Raw genomic sequence first — 24377 nt, 5'->3', positions numbered from 1 at the left:
GGTTTAGGCTGCTGGGGGGGTTAATGTTAGGCTGCGGGGGGGGGCTAGTGCTAGGCTACGGGGAGGGAGAGTTAGGTTTAGGCTGCGCTGGGGGTTAGTGTTAGGCTTCAGGGAGAGAGGGTTAGGTTAGGCTGCGCTGGGGGTTAGTGTTAGACTGCGGGGGGAGGTTAGGGTTAGACTGTGGGGGGAGGGTTAGGTTTAGGCAATGCTGGGGGTTAGTGTTAGGCTGCGGGGAGGGAGGGTTAGGTTAGGCTGCAGGGGGGGCTAGTGCTAGGCTACGGGGAGGGAGAGTTAGGTTTAGGCTGCGGGGGGGTACTGTTAGGCTGCGGGGAGGGAGGGTTAGGTTTAGGCTGCAGGGGGGGCTAGTGCTAGGCTACAGGGAGGGAGAGTTAGGTTTAGGCTGCGGGGGGGTACTGTTAGGCTGCGGGGAGGGAGGGTTAGGTTTAGGCTGCAGGGGGGGCTAGTGCTAGGCTACGAGGAGGGAGAGTTAGGTTTAGGCTGTGCTGGGGGTTAGTGTTAGGCTGCAGGGAGAGAGGGTTAGGTTAGGCTGCACTGGGGGTTAGTGTTAGACTGCGGGCGGAGGTAAGGGTTAGACTGTGGTGGGGGAGGGTTAGGTTTAGGCAATGCTGGGGGTTAGTGTTAGGCTGCGGAGAGGTAGGCTTAGGTTTAGGCTGCGCGGGGGGTTAGTGTTAGGCTGCGGGGAGAGAGGGTTAGGTTAGGCTGCGCTGGGGGTTAGTGTTAGAATGCGGGCGGAGGTAAGGGTTAGACTGTGGTGGGGGAGGGTTAGGTTTAGGCAATGCTGGGGGTTAGTGTTAGGCTGCAGTGAGGGAGGCTTAGGTTTAGGCTGCGGGGGGGGTTAGTGTTAGGCTGCAGGGAGGGAGGGTTAGGTTTAGGCTGCGGGGGGGGTACTGTTAGGCTGCGGGGAGGGAGGGTTAGGTTTAGGCTGCAGGGGGAGGCTAGTGCTAGGCTACGGGGAGGGAGAGTTAGGTTTAGGCTGCGCTGGGGGTTAGTGTTAGGCTGCGGGGAGGGAGGCTTAGGTTTAGGCTGCAGGGGGGTTAGTGTTAGGCTGCAGGGAGGGAGGGTTAGGTTTAGGCTGCGGGGGTTAGTGTTGGGATGCGGGGAGGGAGGGTTAGGTTTAGGCTGCGGACGGGGGGTTAGTGTTAGGCTGCGGGGAGGGAGGGTTGGGTTTAGGCGCGGGGGGGTTAGTGTTAGGCTGCGGGGAGGGGGTTAGTTTTAAGCCGTAGGGAGGGAGAGTTAGGTTTAGACTGCGGGGGGGGTTAGTGTTAGGCCACGGGGAGGGAGGGTTAGGTTTAGGCTGCGGGGGTGGTTAGTGTTAGACTGCGGGGAGAGAGGGTTAGTTTAGGCTGCGCTGGGGGTTAATGTTAGAATGCGGGAGGGAGGTTAGGGTTAGACTGTGGGGGGAGGGTTAGGTTTAGGCAACGCTGGGGGTTAGTGTTAGGCTGCGGGAAGGGAGGCTTAGGTTTAGGCTGCTGGGGGGTTTAGTGTTAGGCTGCAGGGAGGGAGGGTTAGGTTTAGGCTGCGGGAGGGTACAGTTAGGCTGCGGGGAGGGAGGGTTAGGTTTAGGCTGCGGGGGGGGGGCTAGTGCTAAGGTACGGGGAGGGAGAGTTAGGTTTAGGCTGCGCTGGGGGTTAGTGTTAGGCTGCGGGGAGGGAGGGTTAGGTTTAGGCTGCGGGGGGGTTAGTGTTAGGCTGCAGGGAGGGAGGGTTAGGTTTAGGCTGTGGGGGGGTAGTGTTAGGCTGCGGGGAGGGAGGGTTAGGTTTAGGCTGCATGGGGGTTAGTGTTAGGCTGCAGGGAGGGAGGCTTAGGTTTAGGCTGCGGGGGGTTAGTGTTAGGCTGCAGGGAGGGAGGGTTAGGTTTAGGCTGTGGGGGGGTAGTGTTAGGCTGCGGGGAGGGAGGGTTAGGTTTAGGCTTTCCGTGCAGGGTTAGTGTTAGGCTGCGGGGAGGGAGGGTTAGGTTTAGGCGCGGGGGGGGTTAGTGTTAGGCTGCGTGTGAGGGAGGGTTAGGTTTAGGCTGCAAGGGGGGGTTAGTGTTAGGCTGCGGGGAGGGAGCGTTAGGTTTAGGCTGCGAGGGGGGGTTAGTGTTAAGCTGCGGGGAGGGGGTTAGTGTTAGGCCACAGGGAGGGAGAATTAGGTTTAGGCTGCGGGGGGGGGGTTAGTGTTAGGCTGCGGGGAGGGAGGGTTAGGTTTAGGCTGCGGGGGGGTTAGTGTTAGGCTGCAGGGAGGGAGGGTTAGGTTTAGGCTGCGGGGGGTAGTGTTAGGCTGCGGGGAGGGAGGGATAGGTTTAGGCTGCAAGGGGGGGTTAGTGTTAGGCTGCAGGGAGGGAGGGTTAGGTTTAGGCTGTGGGGGGTAGTGTTAGGCTGCGGGGAGGGAGGGTTAGGTTTAGGCTGCATGGGGGTTAGTGTTAGGCTGCAGGGAGGGAGGCTTAGGTTTAGGCTGCGGGGGGTTAGTGTTAGGCTGCAGGGAGGGCGGGTTAGGTTTAGGCTGTGGGGGGGGTAGTGTTAGGCTGCGGGGAGGGAGGGTTAGGTTTAGGCTTTCCGTGCAGGGTTAGTGTTAGGCTGCGGGGAGGGAGGGTTAGGTTTAGGCGCGGGGGGGGTTAGTGTTAGGCTGCGTGGAGGGAGGGTTAGGTTTAGGCTGCAAGGGGGGGTTAGTGTTAGGCTGCGGGGAGGGAGCGTTAGGTTTAGGCTGCGAGGGGGGGTTAGTGTTAAGCTGCGGGGAGGGGGTTAGTGTTAGGCCGCAGGGAGGGAGAATTTGGTTTAGGCTGCGGGAGGGGGTTAGTGTTAGGCTGCGGGGAGGGAGGGTTAGGTTTAGGCAGCGGGGGGGTTAGTGTTAGGCTGCAGGGAGGGAGGGTTAGGTTTAGGCTGCGGGGGGGTAGTGTTAGGCTGCAGGGAGGGAGGGATAGGTTTAGGCTGCAAGAGGGGGTTAGTGTTAGGCTGTGGGGAGGGAGGGTTAGTTTTATGCTGTGAGCTGGGGTTAGTGTTAGGCTGCAGGGAGGGGGTTAGTGTTAGGCCGCAGGGAGGGAGAATTAGGTTTAGGCTGCGGGGGGGGTTAGTGTTAGGCTGCGGGGAGGGAAGGTTAGGTTTAGGCTGCGCTGGCGGTTAGTGTTAGGCTGCGGAGAGGGAGGGTTAGGTTTAGGCTGCGGGGGTGGTTAGTGTTAGGCTGCGAGGAGAGAGGGTTAGGTTAGGCTGCGCTGGGGGTTAGTGTTAGACTGCGGCGGGGAGGTTAGGTTTAGAATGTGGGGGGAGGATTAGGTTTAGGCTGTGCAGGGGGTTAGTGTTAGGCTGCGGGGAGGGAAGATTAGGTTTAGGCTGCGGGGGGGTTAGTGTTAGGCTGCGGGGAGGGAGGGATAGGTTTAGGCTGCGGAGGGGGGGTTAGTGTTATGCTTCAGAGAGGGAGGCTTTGGTTTAGGCTGCGGGGGGCTAGTGCTAGGCTGCGGGGAGGGAGGGATAGGTTTAAGCTGCGCTGGGGGTTAGTGTTAGGCTGCGGGGAGGGAGGGTTAGGTTTAGGCTGCGGGGGGGTTAGTGTTAGGCTGCGGGGAGGGAGAGTTAGGTTTAGGCTGTGGGGGGGGGTTAGTGTTAGGCTCCGGGGAGGGAGGGTTAGGTTTAGGCTGCGGCGGGGTTAGTGTTAGGCTGCAGAGAGGGAGGGTTAGGTGTAGGCTGCGGGGGGGGGGTTAGTGTTAGGCTGTGGGGAGGGAGAGTTAGGTTTAGGCTGCGGGGGGGTTAGTGTTAGGCTGCGGGGAGTGAGGGTTTGGTTTAGGCTGCAGAGGGGGTTAGTGTTAGGCTGCTGGGAGCGAGGGTTAGGTTTAGGCTGCGGGGGGGGGCAAGTGCTAGGCTACAGGGAGGGAGAGTTAGGTTTAGGCTGCACTGGGGGTTAGTGTTAGGCTGCAGGGAGAGAGGGTTAGGTTAGGCTGCGCTGGGGGTTAGTGTTAGGCTGCGGGGAGGGAGGTTTAGGCTGCTGGGGGGGTTAGTGTTAGGCTGCTGGGAGGGAGGGTTAGGTTTAGGCTGCGGGGGGGGGGTACTGTTAGGCTGCGGGGAGGGAGGGTTAGTGTTTAGGCTGCGGGGAGGGAGGGTTAGGTTTAGGCTGCGGGGGGTTTAGTGTTAGGCTGCAGGGAGGGAGGGTTAGGTTTAGGCTGCATGGGGGGTTAGTGTTAGGCTGCAGGGAGGGAGGCTTAGGTTTAGGCTGCGGGGGGTTAGTGTTAGGCTGCAGGGAGGGAGGGTTAGGTTTAGGCTGTGGGGGGGTAGTGTTAGGCTGCGGGGAGGGAGGGTTAGGTTTAGGCTGCAGGCTGGGTTAGTGTTAGGCTGCGGGGAGGGAGGGTTAGGTTTAGGCGCGGGGGGGTTAGTGTTAGGCTGCGTGGAGGGAGTGTTAGGTTTAGGCTGCAAGGGGGGGTTAGTGTTAGGCTGCGGGGAGGGAGCGTTCGGTTTAGGCTGCGAGGGGGGGTTAGTGTTAGGCTGCGGGGAGGGGGTTAGTGTTAGGCTGCAGGGAGGGAGGGTTAGGTTTAGGCTGCAGGGGGGTAGTGTTAAGCTGCAGGGAGGGAGGGATAGGTTTAGGCTGCAGGGAGGGTTAGTGTTAGGCTGCGGGGAGGGAGGGTTAGGTTTAGGCTGCGGGGGGGGGGTTAGTGTTAGGCTTCGTGGAGGGAGGGTTAGGTTTAGGCTGCAAGGGGGGGTTAGTGTTAGGCTGTGGGGAGGGAGGGTTAGGTTTATGCTGTGAGGGGGGGGGTTAGTGTTAGGCTGCAGGGAGGGGGTTAGTGTTAGGCCGCAGGGAGGGAGAATTAGGTTTAGGCTGTGGGGGGGGGTTGGTGTTAGGCTGCGGGGAGGGAGGGTTATGTTTAGGCTGCGCTGGGGGTTAGTGTTAGGCTGCGGAGAGGGAGGTTTAGGTTTAGGCTGCGGGGGTGGTTAGTGTTAGGCTGCGGGGAGAGAGGGTTAGGTTAGGCTGCGCTGGGGGTTAGTGTTAGACTGCGGCGGGGAGGTTAGGTTTAGAATGTGGGGGGAGGGTTAGGTTTAGGCAGTGCTGGGGGTTAATGTTAGGCTGCGGGGAGGGACGATTAGGTTTAGGCTGCGGAGGGGGGTTAGTGTTAGGCTGCGGGGAGTGAGGGTTAGGTTTAGGCTGCGGAGGGGGGTTAGTGTTAGGCTGCGGGGAGAGAGGGTTAGGTTTAGGCTGCGGGGGGGTTAGTGTTATGCTGCGGAGAGGGAGGCTTCGGTTTAGGCTGCGGGGCGGCTAGTGCTAGGCTGCGGGGAGGGAGGGTTAGGTTTAAGCTGCGCTGGGGGTTAGTGTTAGGCTGCGGGGAGGGAGGCTTAGGTTTAGGCTGCGGGGGGGTTAGTGTTAGGCTGCGTGGAGGGAGAGTTAGGTTTAGGCTGCGGGGGGGGTTAGTGTTAGGCTGCGGGGAGTGAGGGTTAGGTTTAGGCTGCGGTGGGGTTAGTGTTAGGCTGCGGGGCGGGAGGCTTAGGTTTAGGCTGCGGGGGGGTTAGTGTTAGGCTGCAGAGAAGGAGGGTTAGGTGTAGGCTGCGGGGGGGGTTAGTGTTAGGCTGCGGGGAGGGAGAGTTAGGTTTAGGCTGCAGGGGTGGTTAGTGTTAGGCTGTGGGGAGTGAGGGTTAGGTTTAGGCTGCAGGGGGGGTTAGTGTTACGCTGCTGGGAGCGAGGGTTAGGTTTAGGCTGCGGGGGGGGGGGCTAGTGCTAGGCTACAGGGAGGGAGAGTTAGGTTTAGGATGCGCTGGGGGTTAGTGTTAGGCTGCGGGGAGGGAGGCTTAGGTTTAGGCTGCGGGGGGGTTAGTGTTAGGCTGCAGGGAGGGAGGGTTAGGTTTAGGCTGCGGCGGGGGGGTAGTGTTAGGCTGCGGGGAGGGAGGGTTAAGTTTAGGCTGCGGGGGGGGTTTAGTGTTAGGCTGCGTGGAGGGAGGGTTAGGTTTAGGCTGCAAGGGGGGGTTAGTGTTAGGCTGCGGGGAGGGAGGGTTAGGTTTAGGCTGCGAGGGGGGCATAGTGTTAGGCTGCGGGGAGGGGGTTAGTGTTAGGCCGCAGGGAGGGAGGGTTAGGTTTAGGCTGCAGGGGGGGTTAGTGTTAGGCTGCGGGGAGGGAGGGTTAGGTTTAGGCTGCAAGGGGGGGTTAGTGTTAGGCTGCGTGGAGGGAGAGTTAGGTTTAGGCTGCGGGGGGGTTAGTGTTAGGCTGCGTGGAGGGAGAGTTAGGTTTAGGCTGCGGGGGGGGTTAGTGTTAGGCTGCGGGGAGTGAGGGTTAGGTTTAGGCTGCGGGGGGGGTACTGTTAGGCTGCGGGGAGGGAGGGTTAGTGTTTAGGCTGCGGGGAGGGAGGGTTAGGTTTAGGCTGCGGTGGGGTTAGTGTTAGGCTGCAGGGAGGGAGGGTTAGGTTTAGGCTGCATGGGGGGTTAGTGCTAGGCTGCGGGGAGGGAGGGTTAGGTTTAAGCTGCGCTGGGGGTTAGTGTTAGGCTGCGGGAGGGAGGCTTAGGTTTAGGCTGCGGGGGGGTTAGTGTTAGGCTGCGTGGAGGGAGAGTTAGGTTTAGGCTGCGGGGGCGGTTAGTGTTAGGCTGCGGGGAGTGAGGGTTAGGTTTAGGCTGCGGTGGGGTTAGTGTTAGGCTGCGGGGCGGGAGGCTTAGGTGTAGGCTGCGGGGGGGGTTAGTGTTAGGCTGCGGGGAGGGAGAGTTAGGTTTAGGCTGCAGGGGTGGTTAGTGTTAGGCTGTGGGGAGTGAGGGTTAGGTTTAGGCTGCAGGGGGGGTTAGTGTTACGCTGCTGGGAGCGAGGGTTAGGTTTAGGCTGCGGGGGGGGGGGCTAGTGCTAGGCTACAGGGAGGGAGAGTTAGGTTTAGGATGCGCTGGGGGTTAGTGTTAGGCTGCGGGGAGGGAGGCTTAGGTTTAGGCTGCGGGGGGGTTAGTGTTAGGCTGCAGGGAGGGAGGGTTAGGTTTAGGCTGCGGCGGGGGGGTAGTGTTAGGCTGCGGGGAGGGAGGGTTAGGTTTAGGCTGCGGGGGGGGTTTAGTGTTAGGCTGCGTGGAGGGAGGGTTAGGTTTAGGCTGCAAGGGGGGGTTAGTGTTAGGCTGCGGGGAGGGAGGGTTAGGTTTAGGCTGCGAGGGGGACATAGTGTTAGGCTGCGGGGAGGGGGTTAGTGTTAGGCCGCAGGGAGGGAGGGTTAGGTTTAGGCTGCAGGGGGGGTTAGTGTTAGGCTGCGGGGAGGGTTAGGTTTAGGCTGCAAGGGGGGGTTCATAGGCAAACGCAGGGGGGGTTTCCATCTGCCTGGAAACCCCCTCCACAGCCCACACCATGACCACAATAGAAATAGTAATGTAATAGAATGTTACTAGTGCCTCATGTTCTTCACAGTATCATAAATTAAATAATTAGCACCAGCTGTGAATCTTTTAACATGTATCAGTCAGTAATAAATACTCATGTGCACCAACTAGGAGATCTGGAAAACATTCACTGTTAGGGATGTGCTGCTATAGAGCCCAATATGTACATATATATCCAGGGCAGTGCTAGGTTCTTCTGCTGCTCCCCCAGACTTGCTCTAATGCTCTGGATTGGTGCCTACATCTAACATAAATACATTCAGCTCATGCAGGATGGCCCTACTGCCGTATTTAATGGCTTACTGTGATCACTGGTCCTGTATATGCTGGAATTATGACACACATTATACTTTGTATGATGCATATTAAAGCTGGATAAGTGCTAATTCTACACTCCTTATGGACTGGCCACACTCGCTCTAAAATCCAGCATTGGAAACCCCCCTCTAGAAATCCTGCGTTTGCCACTGGGGTTAGTGTTAGGCTGCGTGGAGGGAGGGTTAGGTTTAGGCTGCAAGGGGGGGTTAGTGTTAGGCTGCGGAGAGGAAGGGTTAGGTTTAGGCTGTGGGGGGGGTTAGTGTTAGGCTGTGGGGAGGGAGGGTTAGGTTTAGGCTGCGCTGGAGGTTAGTGTTAGACTGCGGGGGGGAGGTTAGGGTTAGACTGTGGGGGGAGGGTTAGGTTTAGGCTGCGCTGGGGGTTAGTGTTAGGCTGCGGGGAGGGAGGCTTAGGTTTAGGCTGCATGGGGTTAGTGTTAGGCTGCAGGGAGGGAGAGTTAGGTTTAGGCTGCGGGGGGGTTAGTGTTAGGCTGCGGGGAACGAGGGTTAGGTTCAGGCTGCGGGGGGGTTAGTGTTAGGCGGCGGGGAGTGAGGGTTAGGTTTAGGCTGCTGGGGGGGGTTAGTGTTAAGCTGCGGGGAGGGAGAGTCAGGTGTAGGCTGCGGGGGGGGGGTTAGTGTTAGGCTGCGGACCAAACCCACATTAGCAACTGTGACACTTTAAACATCCACAGGTAACCTGGAAAACATGAACTGTTTGGGGTCCTGAGAACCGAGTTTGAGAGCCCCTGGAAATGTAAGGATATAATGGAGGATATGAGGTATATGAGGATATAGGGACAGGTAAAGGAGTAAGTGGATATATCAGCATATAACATGACATGTAAGGATATAATGGAGGATATGGGGTATATGAGGATATAGGGATAGGTAAAGGAATAGGTTGATATATCAGCATATAACATGACATGTAAGGATATAATGGAGGATATGAGGTATATGAGGATATAGGGATAGGAAAAGGAATAGGTGGACATATCAGCATATAATATGTGACATATGATGGTAGAATATGAGGAGGCACTGGGTGGGAGTCTGAGTAATACACCATCCTGAATATGGGGTTCCCTAGCTAGCAGCCAGTGCAGGATAATTCAGATTCTCAGTGACCGCTCTGAGGAAGATTGACCTCTAGGGGCCGCCGTCCATCTCAGGAATCTGTACTGTAGCGGTGTCCTATCTCCATGGTGACCTAGGACGCGGACTGAGATCTCGCGAGATGTGAGCGTCCACCGGAGGCGGCAGCGGGGTAATTATTGTTACCCTGTACTGTAGTGATAGCTGTACTATACACAGGGTATTATGTGCACGGGGTTATTATGTACGCGGGGTGTTAAGTACAGGGGATTATCATGTGCAGGGAGGGTATCATGAGCAAGGGGGATATTATATACAGGGGGATATTATATACAGGGGGATATTATGGTATACGAGTGTGAGTTGAAGTATACTCTATCTCAGCAAGAGGTGTATTGTATAAATTAGTTGTACAGGACAGTATGTATATGTGTATGATTAGAAGCATCGGGGATAGATATGTGCAGGACAGTATGTATATGTGTATGACTAGAAGCATCGGGGATAGATATGTGCAGGACAGTATGTATATGTGTATGACTAGAAGCATTAGGACAGATATGTGCAGGACAGTATGTATATGTGTATGACTAGAAGCATCAGGGATAGATATGTGCAGTACAGTATGTGTATGATTAGAAGCATCGGGGATAGATATGTACAGGACAGTATGTATATGTGTATGACTAGAAGCATTAGGACAGATATGTGCAGGACAGTATGTATATGTGTATGACTAGAAGCATCAGGGATAGATATGTGCAGGACAGTATGTATATGTGTATGACTAGAAGCATCGGGGATAGATATGTGCAGGACAGTATGTATATGTGTATGACTAGAAGCATTAGGACAGATATGTGCAGGACAGTATGTATATGTGTATGACTAGAAGCATTAGGACAGATATGTGCAGGACAGTATGTATATGTGTATGACTAGAAGCATCAGGGATAGATATGTGAAGGACAGTATGTATATGTGTATGACTAGAAGCATCAGGGATAGATATGTACAGGACAGTATGTATATGTGTATGACTAGAAGAATCAGGGATAGATATGTGCAGTACAGTATGTGTATGATTAGAAGCATCGGGGATAGATATGTGCAGGACAGTATGTATATGTGTATGATTAGAAGCATCGGGGATAGATATGTACAGGACAGTATGTATATGTGTATGACTAGAAGCATCGGGGACAGACATGTGCAGGACAGTATGTATATGTGTATGACTAGAAGCATCGGGGATAGATATGTGCAGTACAGTATGTATATGTGTATGACTAGAAGCATTAGGACAGATATGTGCAGGACAGTATGTATATGTGTATGACTAGAAGCATCGGGGATAGATATGTACAGGACAGTATGTATATGTGTATGACTAGAAGCATTAGGACAGATATGTGCAGGACAGTATGTATATGTGTATGACTAGAAGCATCGGGGACAGATATGTGCAGGACAGTATGTATATGTGTATGACTAGAAGCATCGGGGACAGATATGTGCAGGACAGTATGTATATGTGTATGACTAGAAGCATCAGGGATAGATATGTGCAGGACAGTATGTATATGTGTATGACTAGAAGCATCAGGGATAGATATGTACAGGACAGTATGTATATGTGTATGACTAGAAGCATCGGGGATAGATATGTGCAGGACAGTATGTATATGTGTATGACTAGAAGCATCAGGGATAGATATGTACAGGACAGTATGTATATGTGTATGACTAGAAGCATCGGGGACAGATATGTGCAGGACAGTATGTATATGTGTATGACTAGAAGCATCGGGGACAGATATGTACAGGACAGTATGAATATGTGTATGACTAGAAGCATCGGGGACAGATATGTGCAAGACAGTATGTATATGTGTATGACTAGAAGCATCGGGGATAGATATGTGCAGGACAGTATGTATATGTGTATGACTAGAAGCATTGGGATAGATATGTGCAGGACAGTATGTGTATGTGTATGACTAGAAGCATCGGGTACAGATATGTGCAGGACAGTATGTATATGTGTATGACTAGAAGCATCGGGGACAGACATGTGCAGGACAGTATGTATATGTGTATGACTAGAAGCATCGGGGACAGATATGTGCAGGACAGTATGTATATGTGTATGACTAGAAGCATCGGGGATAGATATGTACAGGATAGTATGTACATGTGTATGACTAGAAGCATTGGGATAGATATGTGCAGGACAGTATGTGTATGACTAGAAGCATCGGGGACAGATATGTGCAGGACAGTATGTATATGTGTATGACTAGCAGCATCGGGGATAGATATGTACAGGACAGTATGTATATGTGTATGACTAGAAGCATTGGGATAGATATGTGCAGGACAGTATGTGTATGACTAGAAGCATCGGGGACAGATATGTGCAGGACAGTATGTATATGTGTATGACTAGAAGCATTGGGGACAGATATGTACAGGACAGTATGTATATGTGTATGACTAGAAGCATCGGGGACAGATATGTGCAGGACAGTATGTATATGTGTATGACTAGAAGCATTGGGGACAGATATGTGCAGTACAGTATGTATATGTGTATGACTAGAAGCATTGGGATAGATATGTGCAGGACAGTATGTGTATGACTAGAAGCATCGGGGACAGATATGTGCAGGACAGTATGTATATGTGTATGACTAGAAGCATCAGGGATAGATATGTACAGGACAGTATGTATATGTGTGTGACTAGAAGCATCGGGGACAGATATGTACAGGACAGTATGTATATGTGTATGACTAGAAGCATCGGGGACAGATATGTGCAGGACAGTATGTATATGTGTATGACTAGAAGCATCAGGGATAGATATGTGCAGGACAGTATGCATATGTGTATGACTAGAAGCATCAGGGATAGATATGTACAGGACACTATGTATATGTGTATGACTAGAAGCATCGGGGATAGATATGTACAGGACAGTATGTATATGTGTATGACTAGAAGCATCGGGGACAGATATGTGCAGGACAGTATGTATATGTGTATGACTAGAAGCATCGGGGATAGATATGTACAGGACACTATGTATATGTGTATGACTAGAAGCATCGGGGATAGATATGTACAGGACAGTATGTATATGTGTATGACTAGAAGCATCGGGGACAGATATGTGCAGGACAGTATGTATATGTGTATGACTAGAAGCATCGGGGATAGATATGTGCAGGACAGTATGTATATGTGTATGACTAGAAGCATCGGGGACAGATATGTGCAGGACACTATGTATATGTGTATGACTAGAAGCATCGGGGATAGATATGTACAGGACAGTATGTATATGTGTATGACTAGAAGCATCGGGGACAGATATGTGCAGGACAGTATGTATATGTGTATGACTAGAAGCATCGGGGACAGATATGTGCAGGACACTATGTATATGTGTATGACTAGAAGCATCGGGATAGATATGTACAGGACAGTATGTATATGTGTATGACTAGAAGCATCGGGGACAGATATGTGCAGGACACTATGTATATGTGTATGACTAGAAGCATTGGGGATAGATATGTACAGGACAGTATGTATATGTGTATGACTAGAAGTATCGGGGACAGATATGTGCAGGACACTATGTATATGTGTATGACTAGAAGCTTCGGGGATAGATATGTGCAGGACAGTATGTATATGTGTATGACTAGAAGCATTGGGATAGATATGTGCAGGACAGTATGTGTATGTGTATGACTAGAAGCATCGGGTACAGATATGTGCAGGACAGTATGTATATGTGTATGACTAGAAGCATCGGGGACAGACATGTGCAGGACAGTATGTATGTATATGTGTATGACTAGAAGCATCGGGGACAGATATGTGCAGGACAGTATGTATATGTGTATGACTAGAAGCATCGGGGATAGATATGTACAGGATAGTATGTACATGTGTATGACTAGAAGCATTGGGATAGATATGTGCAGGACAGTATGTGTATGACTAGAAGCATCGGGGACAGATATGTGCAGGACAGTATGTATATGTGTATGACTAGCAGCATCGGGGATAGATATGTACAGGACAGTATGTATATGTGTATGACTAGAAGCATTGGGATAGATATGTGCAGGACAGTATGTGTATGACTAGAAGCATCGGGGACAGATATGTGCAGGACAGTATGTATATGTGTATGACTAGAAGCATTGGGGACAGATATGTACAGGACAGTATGTATATGTGTATGACTAGAAGCATCGGGGACAGATATGTGCAGGACAGTATGTATATGTGTATGACTAGAAGCATTGGGGACAGATATGTGCAGTACAGTATGTATATGTGTATGACTAGAAGCATTGGGATAGATATGTGCAGGACAGTATGTGTATGACTAGAAGCATCGGGGACAGATATGTGCAGGACAGTATGTATATGTGTATGACTAGAAGCATCAGGGATAGATATGTACAGGACAGTATGTATATGTGTATGACTAGAAGCATCGGGGATAGATATGTACAGGACAGTATGTATATGTGTATGACTAGAAGCATCGGGGACAGATATGTGCAGGACACTATGTATATGTGTATGACTAGAAGCATTAGGATAGATATGTGCAGGACAGTATGTATATGTGTGTGACTAGAAGCATTAGGACAGATATGTGCAGGACAGTATGTATATGTGTGTGACTAGAAGCATTAGGACAGATATGTACAGGACAGTATGTATATGTGTATGACTAGAAGCATCGGGGACATATATGTGCAGGACAGTATGTATATGTGTATGACTAGAAGCATTAGGACAGATATGTGCAGGACAGAATGTATATATGTGTATGACTAGAAGCATTGGGGATAGATATGTACAGGACAGTATGTGTATGACTAGAAGCATTGGGGACAGAAATGTACAGGACAGTATGTATATGTGTATGACTAGAAGCATCGGGGATAGATATGTACAGGACAGTATGTATATGTGTATGACTAGAAGCATTGGGGACAGAAATGTACAGGACAGTATGTATATGTGTATGACTAGAAGCATTAGGACAGTATGTATATGTGTGTGACTAGAAGCATCGGGGACAGATATGTGCAGGACAGTATGTATATGTGTATGACTAGAAGCATTAGGACAGATATGTACAGGACAGTATGTACATTTGTATGACTAGAAGCATCGGGGACAGATATGTACAGGACAGTATGTATATGTGTATGACTAGAAGCATCGGGGACAGATATGTGCAGGACAGTATGTATATGTGTATGACTAGAAGCATCGGGGACAGATATGTGCAGTACAGTATGTATATGTGTATGACTAGAAGCATTAGGACAGATATGTGCAGGACAGTATGTATATGTGTATGACTAGAAGCATTAGGACAGATATGTGAAGGACAGTATGTATATGTGTATGACTAGAAGCATCAGGGATAGATATGTACAGGACAGTATGTATATGTGTATGACTAGAAGAATCAGGGATAGATATGTGCAGTACAGTATGTATATGTGTATGATTAGAAGCATCGGGGATAGATATGTGCAGGACAGTATGTATATGTGTATGATTAGAAGCATCGGGGATAGATATGTACAGGACAGTATGTATATGTGTATGACTAGAAGCATCGGGGACAGACATGTGCAGGACAGTATGTATATGTGTATGACTAGAAGCATCGGGGATAGATATGTGCAGTACAGTATGTATATGTGTATGACTAGAAGCATTAGGACAGATATGTGCAGGACAGTATGTATATGTGTATGACTAGAAGCATCGGGGATAGATATGTACAGGACAGTATGTATATGTGTATGACTAGAAGCATTAGGACAGATATGTGCAGGACAGTATGTATATGTGTATGACTAGAAGCATCGGGGACAGATATGTGCAGGACAGTATGTATATGTGTATGACTAGAAGCATCGGGGACAGATATGTGCAGGACAGTATGTATATGTGTATGACTAGAAGCATCAGGGATAGATATGTGCAGGACAGTATGTATATGTGTATGACTAGAAGCATCAGGGATAGATATGTACAGGACAGTATGTATATGTGTATGACTAGAAGCATCGGGGATAGATATGTGCAGGACAGTATGTATATGTGTATGACTAGAAGCATCAGGGATAGATATGTACAGGACAGTATGTATATGTGTATGACTAGAAGCATCGGGGACAGATATGTGCAGGACAGTATGTATATGTGTATGACTAGAAGCATCGGGGACAGATATGTACAGGACAGTATGAATATGTGTATGACTAGAAGCATCGGGGACAGATATGTGCAAGACAGTATGTATATGTGTATGACTAGAAGCATCAGGGATAGATATGTGCAGGACAGTATGTATATGTGTATGACTAGAAGCATCAGGGATAGATATGTACAGGACAGTATGTATATGTGTATGACTAGAAGCATCGGGGACAGATATGTGCAGGACAGTATGTATATGTGTATGACTAGAAGCATCGGGGACAGATATGTGCAGGACACTATGTATATGTGTATGACTAGAAGCATCAGGGATAGATATGTGCAGGACAGTATGTATATGTGTATGACTAGAAGCATCAGGGATAGATATGTACAGGACAGTATGTATATGTGTATGACTAGAAGCATCGGGGATAGATATGTACAGGACAGTATGTATATGTGTATGACTAGAAGCATCGGGGATAGATATGTGCAGGACAGTATGTATATGTGTATGACTAGAAGCATCGGGGACAGATATGTGCAGGACACTATGTATATGTGTATGACTAGAAGCATCGGGGATAGATATGTACAGGACAGTATGTATATGTGTATGACTAGAAGCATCGGGGACAGATATGTGCAGGACACTATGTATATGTGTATGACTAGAAGCATCGGGGATAGATATGTGCAGGACAGTATGTATATGTGTATGACTAGAAGCATTGGGATAGATATGTGCAGGACAGTATGTGTATGTGTATGACTAGAAGCATCGGGTACAGATATGTGCAGGACAGTATGTATATGTGTATGACTAGAAGCATCGGGGACAGACATGTGCAGGACAGTATGTATATGTGTATGACTAGAAGCATCGGGGACAGATATGTGCAGGACAGTATGTATATGTGTATGACTAGAAGCATCGGGGATAGATATGTACAGGATAGTATGTACATGTGTATGACTAGAAGCATTGGGATAGATATGTGCAGGACAGTATGTGTATGACTAGAAGCATCGGGGACAGATATGTGCAGGACAGTATGTATATGTGTATGACTAGCAGCATCGGGGATAGATATGTACAGGACAGTATGTATATGTGTATGACTAGAAGCATTGGGATAGATATGTGCAGGACAGTATGTGTATGACTAGAAGCATCGGGGACAGATATGTGCAGGACAGTATGTATATGTGTATGACTAGAAGCATTGGGGACAGATATGTACAGGACAGTATGTATATGTGTATGACTAGAAGCATCGGGGACAGATATGTGCAGGACAGTATGTATATGTGTATGACTAGAAGCATTGGGGACAGATATGTGCAGTACAGTATGTATATGTGTATGACTAGAAGCATTGGGATAGATATGTGCAGGACAGTATGTGTATGACTAGAAGCATCGGGGACAGATATGTGCAGGACAGTATGTATATGTGTATGACTAGAAGCATCAGGGATAGATATGTACAGGACAGTATGTATATGTGTGTGACTAGAAGCATCGGGGACAGATATGTACAGGACAGTATGTATATGTGTATGACTAGAAGCATCGGGGACAGATATGTGCAGGACAGTATGTATATGTGTATGACTAGAAGCATCAGGGATAGATATGTGCAGGACAGTATGCATATGTGTATGACTAGAAGCATCAGGGATAGATATGTACAGGACACTATGTATATGTGTATGACTAGAAGCATCGGGGATAGATATGTACAGGACAGTATGTATATGTGTATGACTAGAAGCATCGGGGACAGATATGTGCAGGACAGTATGTATATGTGTATGACTAGAAGCATCGGGGATAGATATGTACAGGACACTATGTATATGTGTATGACTAGAAGCATCGGGGATAGATATGTACAGGACAGTATGTATATGTGTATGACTAGAAGCATCGGGGACAGATATGTGCAGGACAGTATGTATATGTGTATGACTAGAAGCATCGGGGATAGATATGTGCAGGACAGTATGTATATGTGTATGACTAGAAGCATCGGGGACAGATATGTGCAGGACACTATGTATATGTGTATGACTAGAAGCATCGGGGATAGATATGTACAGGACAGTATGTATATGTGTATGACTAGAAGCATCGGGGACAGATATGTGCAGGACAGTATGTATATGTGTATGACTAGAAGCATCGGGGACAGATATGTGCAGGACACTATGTATATGTGTATGACTAGAAGCATCGGGATAGATATGTACAGGACAGTATGTATATGTGTATGACTAGAAGCATCGGGGACAGATATGTGCAGGACACTATGTATATGTGTATGACTAGAAGCATCGGGGATAGATATGTACAGGACAGTATGTATATGTGTATGACTAGAAGTATCGGGGACAGATATGTGCAGGACACTATGTATATGTGTATGACTAGAAGCATCGGGGATAGATATGTGCAGGACAGTATGTATATGTGTATGACTAGAAGCATTGGGATAGATATGTGCAGGACAGTATGTGTATGACTAGAAGCATCGGGTACAGATATGTGCAGGACAGTATGTATATGTGTATGACTAGAAGCATCGGGGACAGACATGTGCAGGACAGTATGTATGTATATGTGTATGACTAGAAGCATCGGGGACAGATATGTGCAGGACAGTATGTATATGTGTATGACTAGAAGCATCGGGGATAGATATGTACAGGATAGTATGTACATGTGTATGACTAGAAGCATTGGGATAGATATGTGCAGGACAGTATGTGTATGACTAGAAGCATCGGGGACAGATATGTGCAGGACAGTATGTATATGTGTATGACTAGCAGCATCGGGGATAGATATGTACAGGACAGTATGTATATGTGTATGACTAGAAGCATTGGGATAGATATGTGCAGGACAGTATGTGTATGACTAGAAGCATCGGGGACAGATATGTGCAGGACAGTATGTATATGTGTATGACTAGAAGCATTGGGGACAGATATGTACAGGACAGTATGTATATGTGTATGACTAGAAGCATCGGGGACAGATATGTGCAGGACAATATGTATATGTGTATGACTAGAAGCATTGGGGACAGATATGTGCAGTACAGTATGTATATGTGTATGACTAGAAGCATTGGGATAGATATGTGCAGGACAGTATGTGTATGACTAGAAGCATCGGGGACAGATATGTGCAGGACAGTATGTATATGTGTATGACTAGAAGCATCAGGGATAGATATGTACAGGACAGTATGTATATGTGTATGACTAGAAGCATCGGGGATAGATATGTACAGGACAGTATGTATATGTGTATGACTAGAAGCATCGGGGACAGATATGTGCAGGACACTATGTATATGTGTATGACTAGAAGCATTAGGATAGATATGTGCAGGACAGTATGTATATGTGTGTGACTAGAAGCATTAGGACAGATATGTGCAGGACAGTATGTATATGTGTGTGACTAGAAGCATTAGGACAGATATGTACAGGACAGTATGTATATGTGTATGACTAGAAGCATCGGGGACATATATGTGCAGGACAGTATGTATATGTGTATGACTAGAAGCATTAGGACAGATATGTGCAGGACAGAATGTATATATGTGTATGACTAGAAGCATTGGGGATAGATATGTACAGGACAGTATGTGTATGACTAGAAGCATTGGGGACAGAAATGTACAGGACAGTATGTATATGTGTATGACTAGAAGCATCGGGGATAGATATGTACAGGACAGTATGTATATGTGTATGACTAGAAGCATTGGGGACAGAAATGTACAGGACAGTATGTATATGTGTATGACTAGAAGCATTAGGACAGTATGTATATGTGTGTGACTAGAAGCATCGGGGACAGATATGTGCAGGACAGTATGTATATGTGTATGACTAGAAGCATTAGGACAGATATGTACAGGACAGTATGTATATTTGTATGACTAGAAGCATCGGGGACAGATATGTACAGGACAGTATGTATATGTGTATGACTAGAAGCATCGGGGACAGATATGTGCAGGACAGTATGTATATGTGTATGACTAGAAGCATCGGGGACAGATATGTGCAGTACAGTATGTATATGTGTATGACTAGAAGCATTGGGATAGATATGTGCAGGACAGTATGTGTATGACTAGAAGCATCGGGGACAGATATGTGAAGGACAGTATGTATATGTGTATGACTAGAAGCATCAGGGATAGATATGTACAGGACAGTATGTATATGTGTATGACTAGAAGCATCGGGGATAGATATGTACAGGACAGTATGTATATGTGTATGACTAGAAGCATCGGGGATAGATATGTACAGGACAGTATGTATATGTGTATGACTAGAAGCATCGGGGACAGATATGTGCAGGACACTATGTATATGTGTATGACTAGAAGCATTAGGATAGATATATGCAGGACAGTATGTATATGTGTGTGACTAGAAGCATCGGGGACAGATATGTGCAGGACAGTATGTATATGTGTATGACTAGAAGCATTAGGACAGATATGTACAGGACAGCATGTATATGTGTATGACTAGAAGCATCGGGGACATATATGTGCAGGACAGTATGTATATGTGTATGACTAGAAGCATTAGGACAGATATATGCAGGACAGAATGTATATATGTGTATGACTAGAAGCATTGGGGATAGATATGTACAGGACAGTATGTGTATGACTAGAAGCATTGGGGACAGAAATGTACAGGACAGTATGTATATGTGTATGACTAGAAGCATCGGGGATAGATATGTACAGGACAGTATGTATATGTGTATGACTAGAAGCATTGGGGACAGAAATGTACAGGACAGTATGTATATGTGTATGACTAGAAGCATCGGGGACAGATATGTGCAGTACAGTATGTATATGTGTATGACTAGAAGCATTGGGATAGATATGTGCAGGACAGTATGTATATGTGTATGACTAGAAGCATCGGGGATAGATATGTACAGGACAGTATGTATATGTGTATGACTAGAAGCATCGGGGACAGATATGTGCAGGACACTATGTATATGTGTATGACTAGAAGCATCGGGGATAGATATGTGCAGGACAGTATGTATATGTGTATGACTAGAAGCATTAGGACAGTATGTATATGTGTGTGACTAGAAGCATCGGGGACATATATGTGCAGGACAGTATGTATATGTGTATGACTAGAAGCATTAGGACAGATATGTGCAGGACAGTATGTGTATAACTAGAAGCATTGGGGATAGATATGTACAGGACAGTATGTATATGTGTGCAGGACAGTATGAATATGTGTATGACTAGAGGCATCGGTGACAGATATGTGCAGGACAGTATGTATATGTGCATGACTAGAAGCATCGGGGACAAATATGTGCAGGACAGTATGTATATGTGTATGACTAGAAGAATCAGGGATAGATATGTGCAGGACAGTTTGTATATGTGTATGACTAGAAGCATCAGGGACAGATATGTGCTGGACACTATGTATATGTGTATGACTAGAAGCATTAGGATAGATATGTGCAGGACAGTATGTATATGTGTGTGACTAGAAGCATCGGGGACAGATATGTGCAGGACAGTATGTATATGTGTATGACTAGAAGCATTAGGACAGATATGTACAGGACAGTATGTATATGTGTATGACTAGAAGCATCGGGGACATATATGTGCAGGACAGTATGTATATGTGTATGACTAGAAGCATTAGGACAGATATGTGCAGGACAGAATGTATATATGTGTATGACTAGAAGCATTGGGGACAGAAATGTACAGGACAGTATGTATATGTGTATGACTAGAAGCATCGGGGACAGATATGTGCAGTACAGTATGTATATGTGTATGACTAGAAGCATTGGGATAGATATGTGCAGGACAGTATGTATATGTGTATGACTAGAAGCATCGGGGATAGATATGTACAGGACAGTATGTATATGTGTATGACTAGAAGCATCGGGGACAGATATGTGCAGGACACTATGTATATGTGTATGACTAGAAGCATCGGGGATAGATATGTGCAGGACAGTATGTATATGTGTATGACTAGAAGCATTAGGACAGTATGTATATGTGTGTGACTAGAAGCATCGGGGACAGATATGTTCAGGACATTATGTATATGTGTATGACTAGAAGCATTACAACAGATATGTACAGGACAGTATGTATATTTGTATGACTAGAAGCATCGGGGACATATATGTGCAGGACAGTATGTATATGTGTATGACTAGAAGCATTAGGACAGATATGTGCAGGACAGTATGTGTATGACTAGAAGCATTGGGGATAGATATGTACAGGACAGTATGTATATGTGTGCAGGACAGTATGTATATGTGTATGACTAGAAGCATCGGGGATAGATATGTGCAGGACAGTATGTATATGTGTATGACTAGAAGCATTGGGATAGATATGTGCAGGACAGTATGTGTATGTGTATGACTAGAAGCATCGGGTACAGATATGTGCAGGACAGTATGTATATGTGTATGACTAGAAGCATCGGGGACAGACATGTGCAGGACAGTATGTATGTATATGTGTATGACTAGAAGCATCGGGGACAGATATGTGCAGGACAGTATGTATATGTGTATGACTAGAAGCATCGGGGATAGATATGTACAGGATAGTATGTACATGTGTATGACTAGAAGCATTGGGATAGATATGTGCAGGACAGTATGTGTATGACTAGAAGCATCGGGGACAGATATGTGCAGGACAGTATGTATATGTGTATGACTAGCAGCATCGGGGATAGATATGTACAGGACAGTATGTATATGTGTATGACTAGAAGCATTGGGATAGATATGTGCAGGACAGTATGTGTATGACTAGAAGCATCGGGGACAGATATGTGCAGGACAGTATGTATATGTGTATGACTAGAAGCATTGGGGACAGATATGTACAGGACAGTATGTATATGTGTATGACTAGAAGCATCGGGGACAGATATGTGCAGGACAGTATGTATATGTGTATGACTAGAAGCATTGGGGACAGATATGTGCAGTACAGTATGTATATGTGTATGACTAGAAGCATTGGGATAGATATGTGCAGGACAGTATGTGTATGACTAGAAGCATCGGGGACAGATATGTGCAGGACAGTATGTATATGTGTATGACTAGAAGCATCAGGGATAGATATGTACAGGACAGTATGTATATGTGTATGACTAGAAGCATCGGGGATAGATATGTACAGGACAGTATGTATATGTGTATGACTAGAAGCATCGGGGACAGATATGTGCAGGACACTATGTATATGTGTATGACTAGAAGCATTAGGATAGATATGTGCAGGACAGTATGTATATGTGTGTGACTAGAAGCATTAGGACAGATATGTGCAGGACAGTATGTATATGTGTGTGACTAGAAGCATTAGGACAGATATGTACAGGACAGTATGTATATGTGTATGACTAGAAGCATCGGGGACATATATGTGCAGGACAGTATGTATATGTGTATGACTAGAAGCATTAGGACAGATATGTGCAGGACAGAATGTATATATGTGTATGACTAGAAGCATTGGGGATAGATATGTACAGGACAGTATGTGTATGACTAGAAGCATTGGGGACAGAAATGTACAGGACAGTATGTATATGTGTATGACTAGAAGCATCGGGGATAGATATGTACAGGACAGTATGTATATGTGTATGACTAGAAGCATTGGGGACAGAAATGTACAGGACAGTATGTATATGTGTATGACTAGAAGCATTAGGACAGTATGTATATGTGTGTGACTAGAAGCATCGGGGACAGATATGTGCAGGACAGTATGTATATGTGTATGACTAGAAGCATTAGGACAGATATGTACAGGACAGTATGTACATTTGTATGACTAGAAGCATCGGGGACAGATATGTACAGGACAGTATGTATATGTGTATGACTAGAAGCATCGGGGACAGATATGTGCAGGACAGTATGTATATGTGTATGACTAGAAGCATCGGGGACAGATATGTGCAGTACAGTATGTATATGTGTATGACTAGAAGCATTAGGACAGATATGTGCAGGACAGTATGTATATGTGTATGACTAGAAGCATTAGGACAGATATGTGAAGGACAGTATGTATATGTGTATGACTAGAAGCATCAGGGATAGATATGTACAGGACAGTATGTATATGTGTATGACTAGAAGAATCAGGGATAGATATGTGCAGTACAGTATGTATATGTGTATGATTAGAAGCATCGGGGATAGATATGTGCAGGACAGTATGTATATGTGTATGATTAGAAGCATCGGGGATAGATATGTACAGGACAGTATGTATATGTGTATGACTAGAAGCATCGGGGACAGACATGTGCAGGACAGTATGTATATGTGTATGACTAGAAGCATCGGGGATAGATATGTGCAGTACAGTATGTATATGTGTATGACTAGAAGCATTAGGACAGATATGTGCAGGACAGTATGTATATGTGTATGACTAGAAGCATCGGGGATAGATATGTACAGGACAGTATGTATATGTGTATGACTAGAAGCATTAGGACAGATATGTGCAGGACAGTATGTATATGTGTATGACTAGAAGCATCGGGGACAGATATGTGCAGGACAGTATGTATATGTGTATGACTAGAAGCATCGGGGACAGATATGTGCAGGACAGTATGTATATGTGTATGACTAGAAGCATCAGGGATAGATATGTGCAGGACAGTATGTATATGTGTATGACTAGAAGCATTGGGATAGATATGTGCAGGACAGTATGTGTATGACTAGAAGCATCGGGGACAGATATGTGCAGGACAGTATGTATATGTGTATGACTAGAAGCATCAGGGATAGATATGTACAGGACAGTATGTATATGTGTGTGACTAGAAGCATCGGGGACAGATATGTACAGGACAGTATGTATATGTGTATGACTAGAAGCATCGGGGACAGATATGTGCAGGACAGTATGTATATGTGTATGACTAGAAGCATCAGGGATAGATATGTGCAGGACAGTATGCATATGTGTATGACTAGAAGCATCAGGGATAGATATGTACAGGACACTATGTATATGTTTATGACTAGAAGCATCGGGGATAGATATGTACAGGACAGTATGTATATGTGTATGACTAGAAGCATCGGGGACAGATATGTGCAGGACAGTATGTATATGTGTATGACTAGAAGCATCGGGGATAGATATGTACAGGACACTATGTATATGTGTATGACTAGAAGCATCGGGGACAGATATGTGCAGGACAGTATGTATATGTGTATGACTAGAAGCATCGGGGATAGATATGTGCAGGACAGTATGTATATGTGTATGACTAGAAGC

At 46.9% G+C, this 24377-nt stretch overlaps 1 protein-coding gene across 3 annotated transcripts in view; it reads left to right on the top strand.

The window, feature by feature from the left end:
* The first annotated feature begins 8798 nt into the window (after positions 1-8798).
* The window catches only part of LOC148476889 (uncharacterized), a 39370-nt gene continuing 23791 nt past the window's right edge, over positions 8799-24377 (top strand). The window contains exon 1 of one of the 3 annotated variants that reach the window (XM_088457451.1): positions 8799-8884. The gene's annotated coding sequence lies outside the window, so the exon portion shown is untranslated. The other 2 variants (XM_088457452.1, XM_088457453.1) reach the window with 2 other exon arrangements.

This window comes from Taudactylus pleione, unplaced genomic scaffold, assembly GCF_031769625.1.
Source record: "Taudactylus pleione unplaced genomic scaffold, aTauple2 ptg000762l, whole genome shotgun sequence".
In the NCBI taxonomy this organism is placed as follows: domain Eukaryota; kingdom Metazoa; phylum Chordata; class Amphibia; order Anura; family Myobatrachidae; genus Taudactylus; species Taudactylus pleione.
The sequence above is the reverse complement of the archived record's forward strand: the minus strand, read 5'-3'. Positions and strand labels throughout refer to the sequence as shown.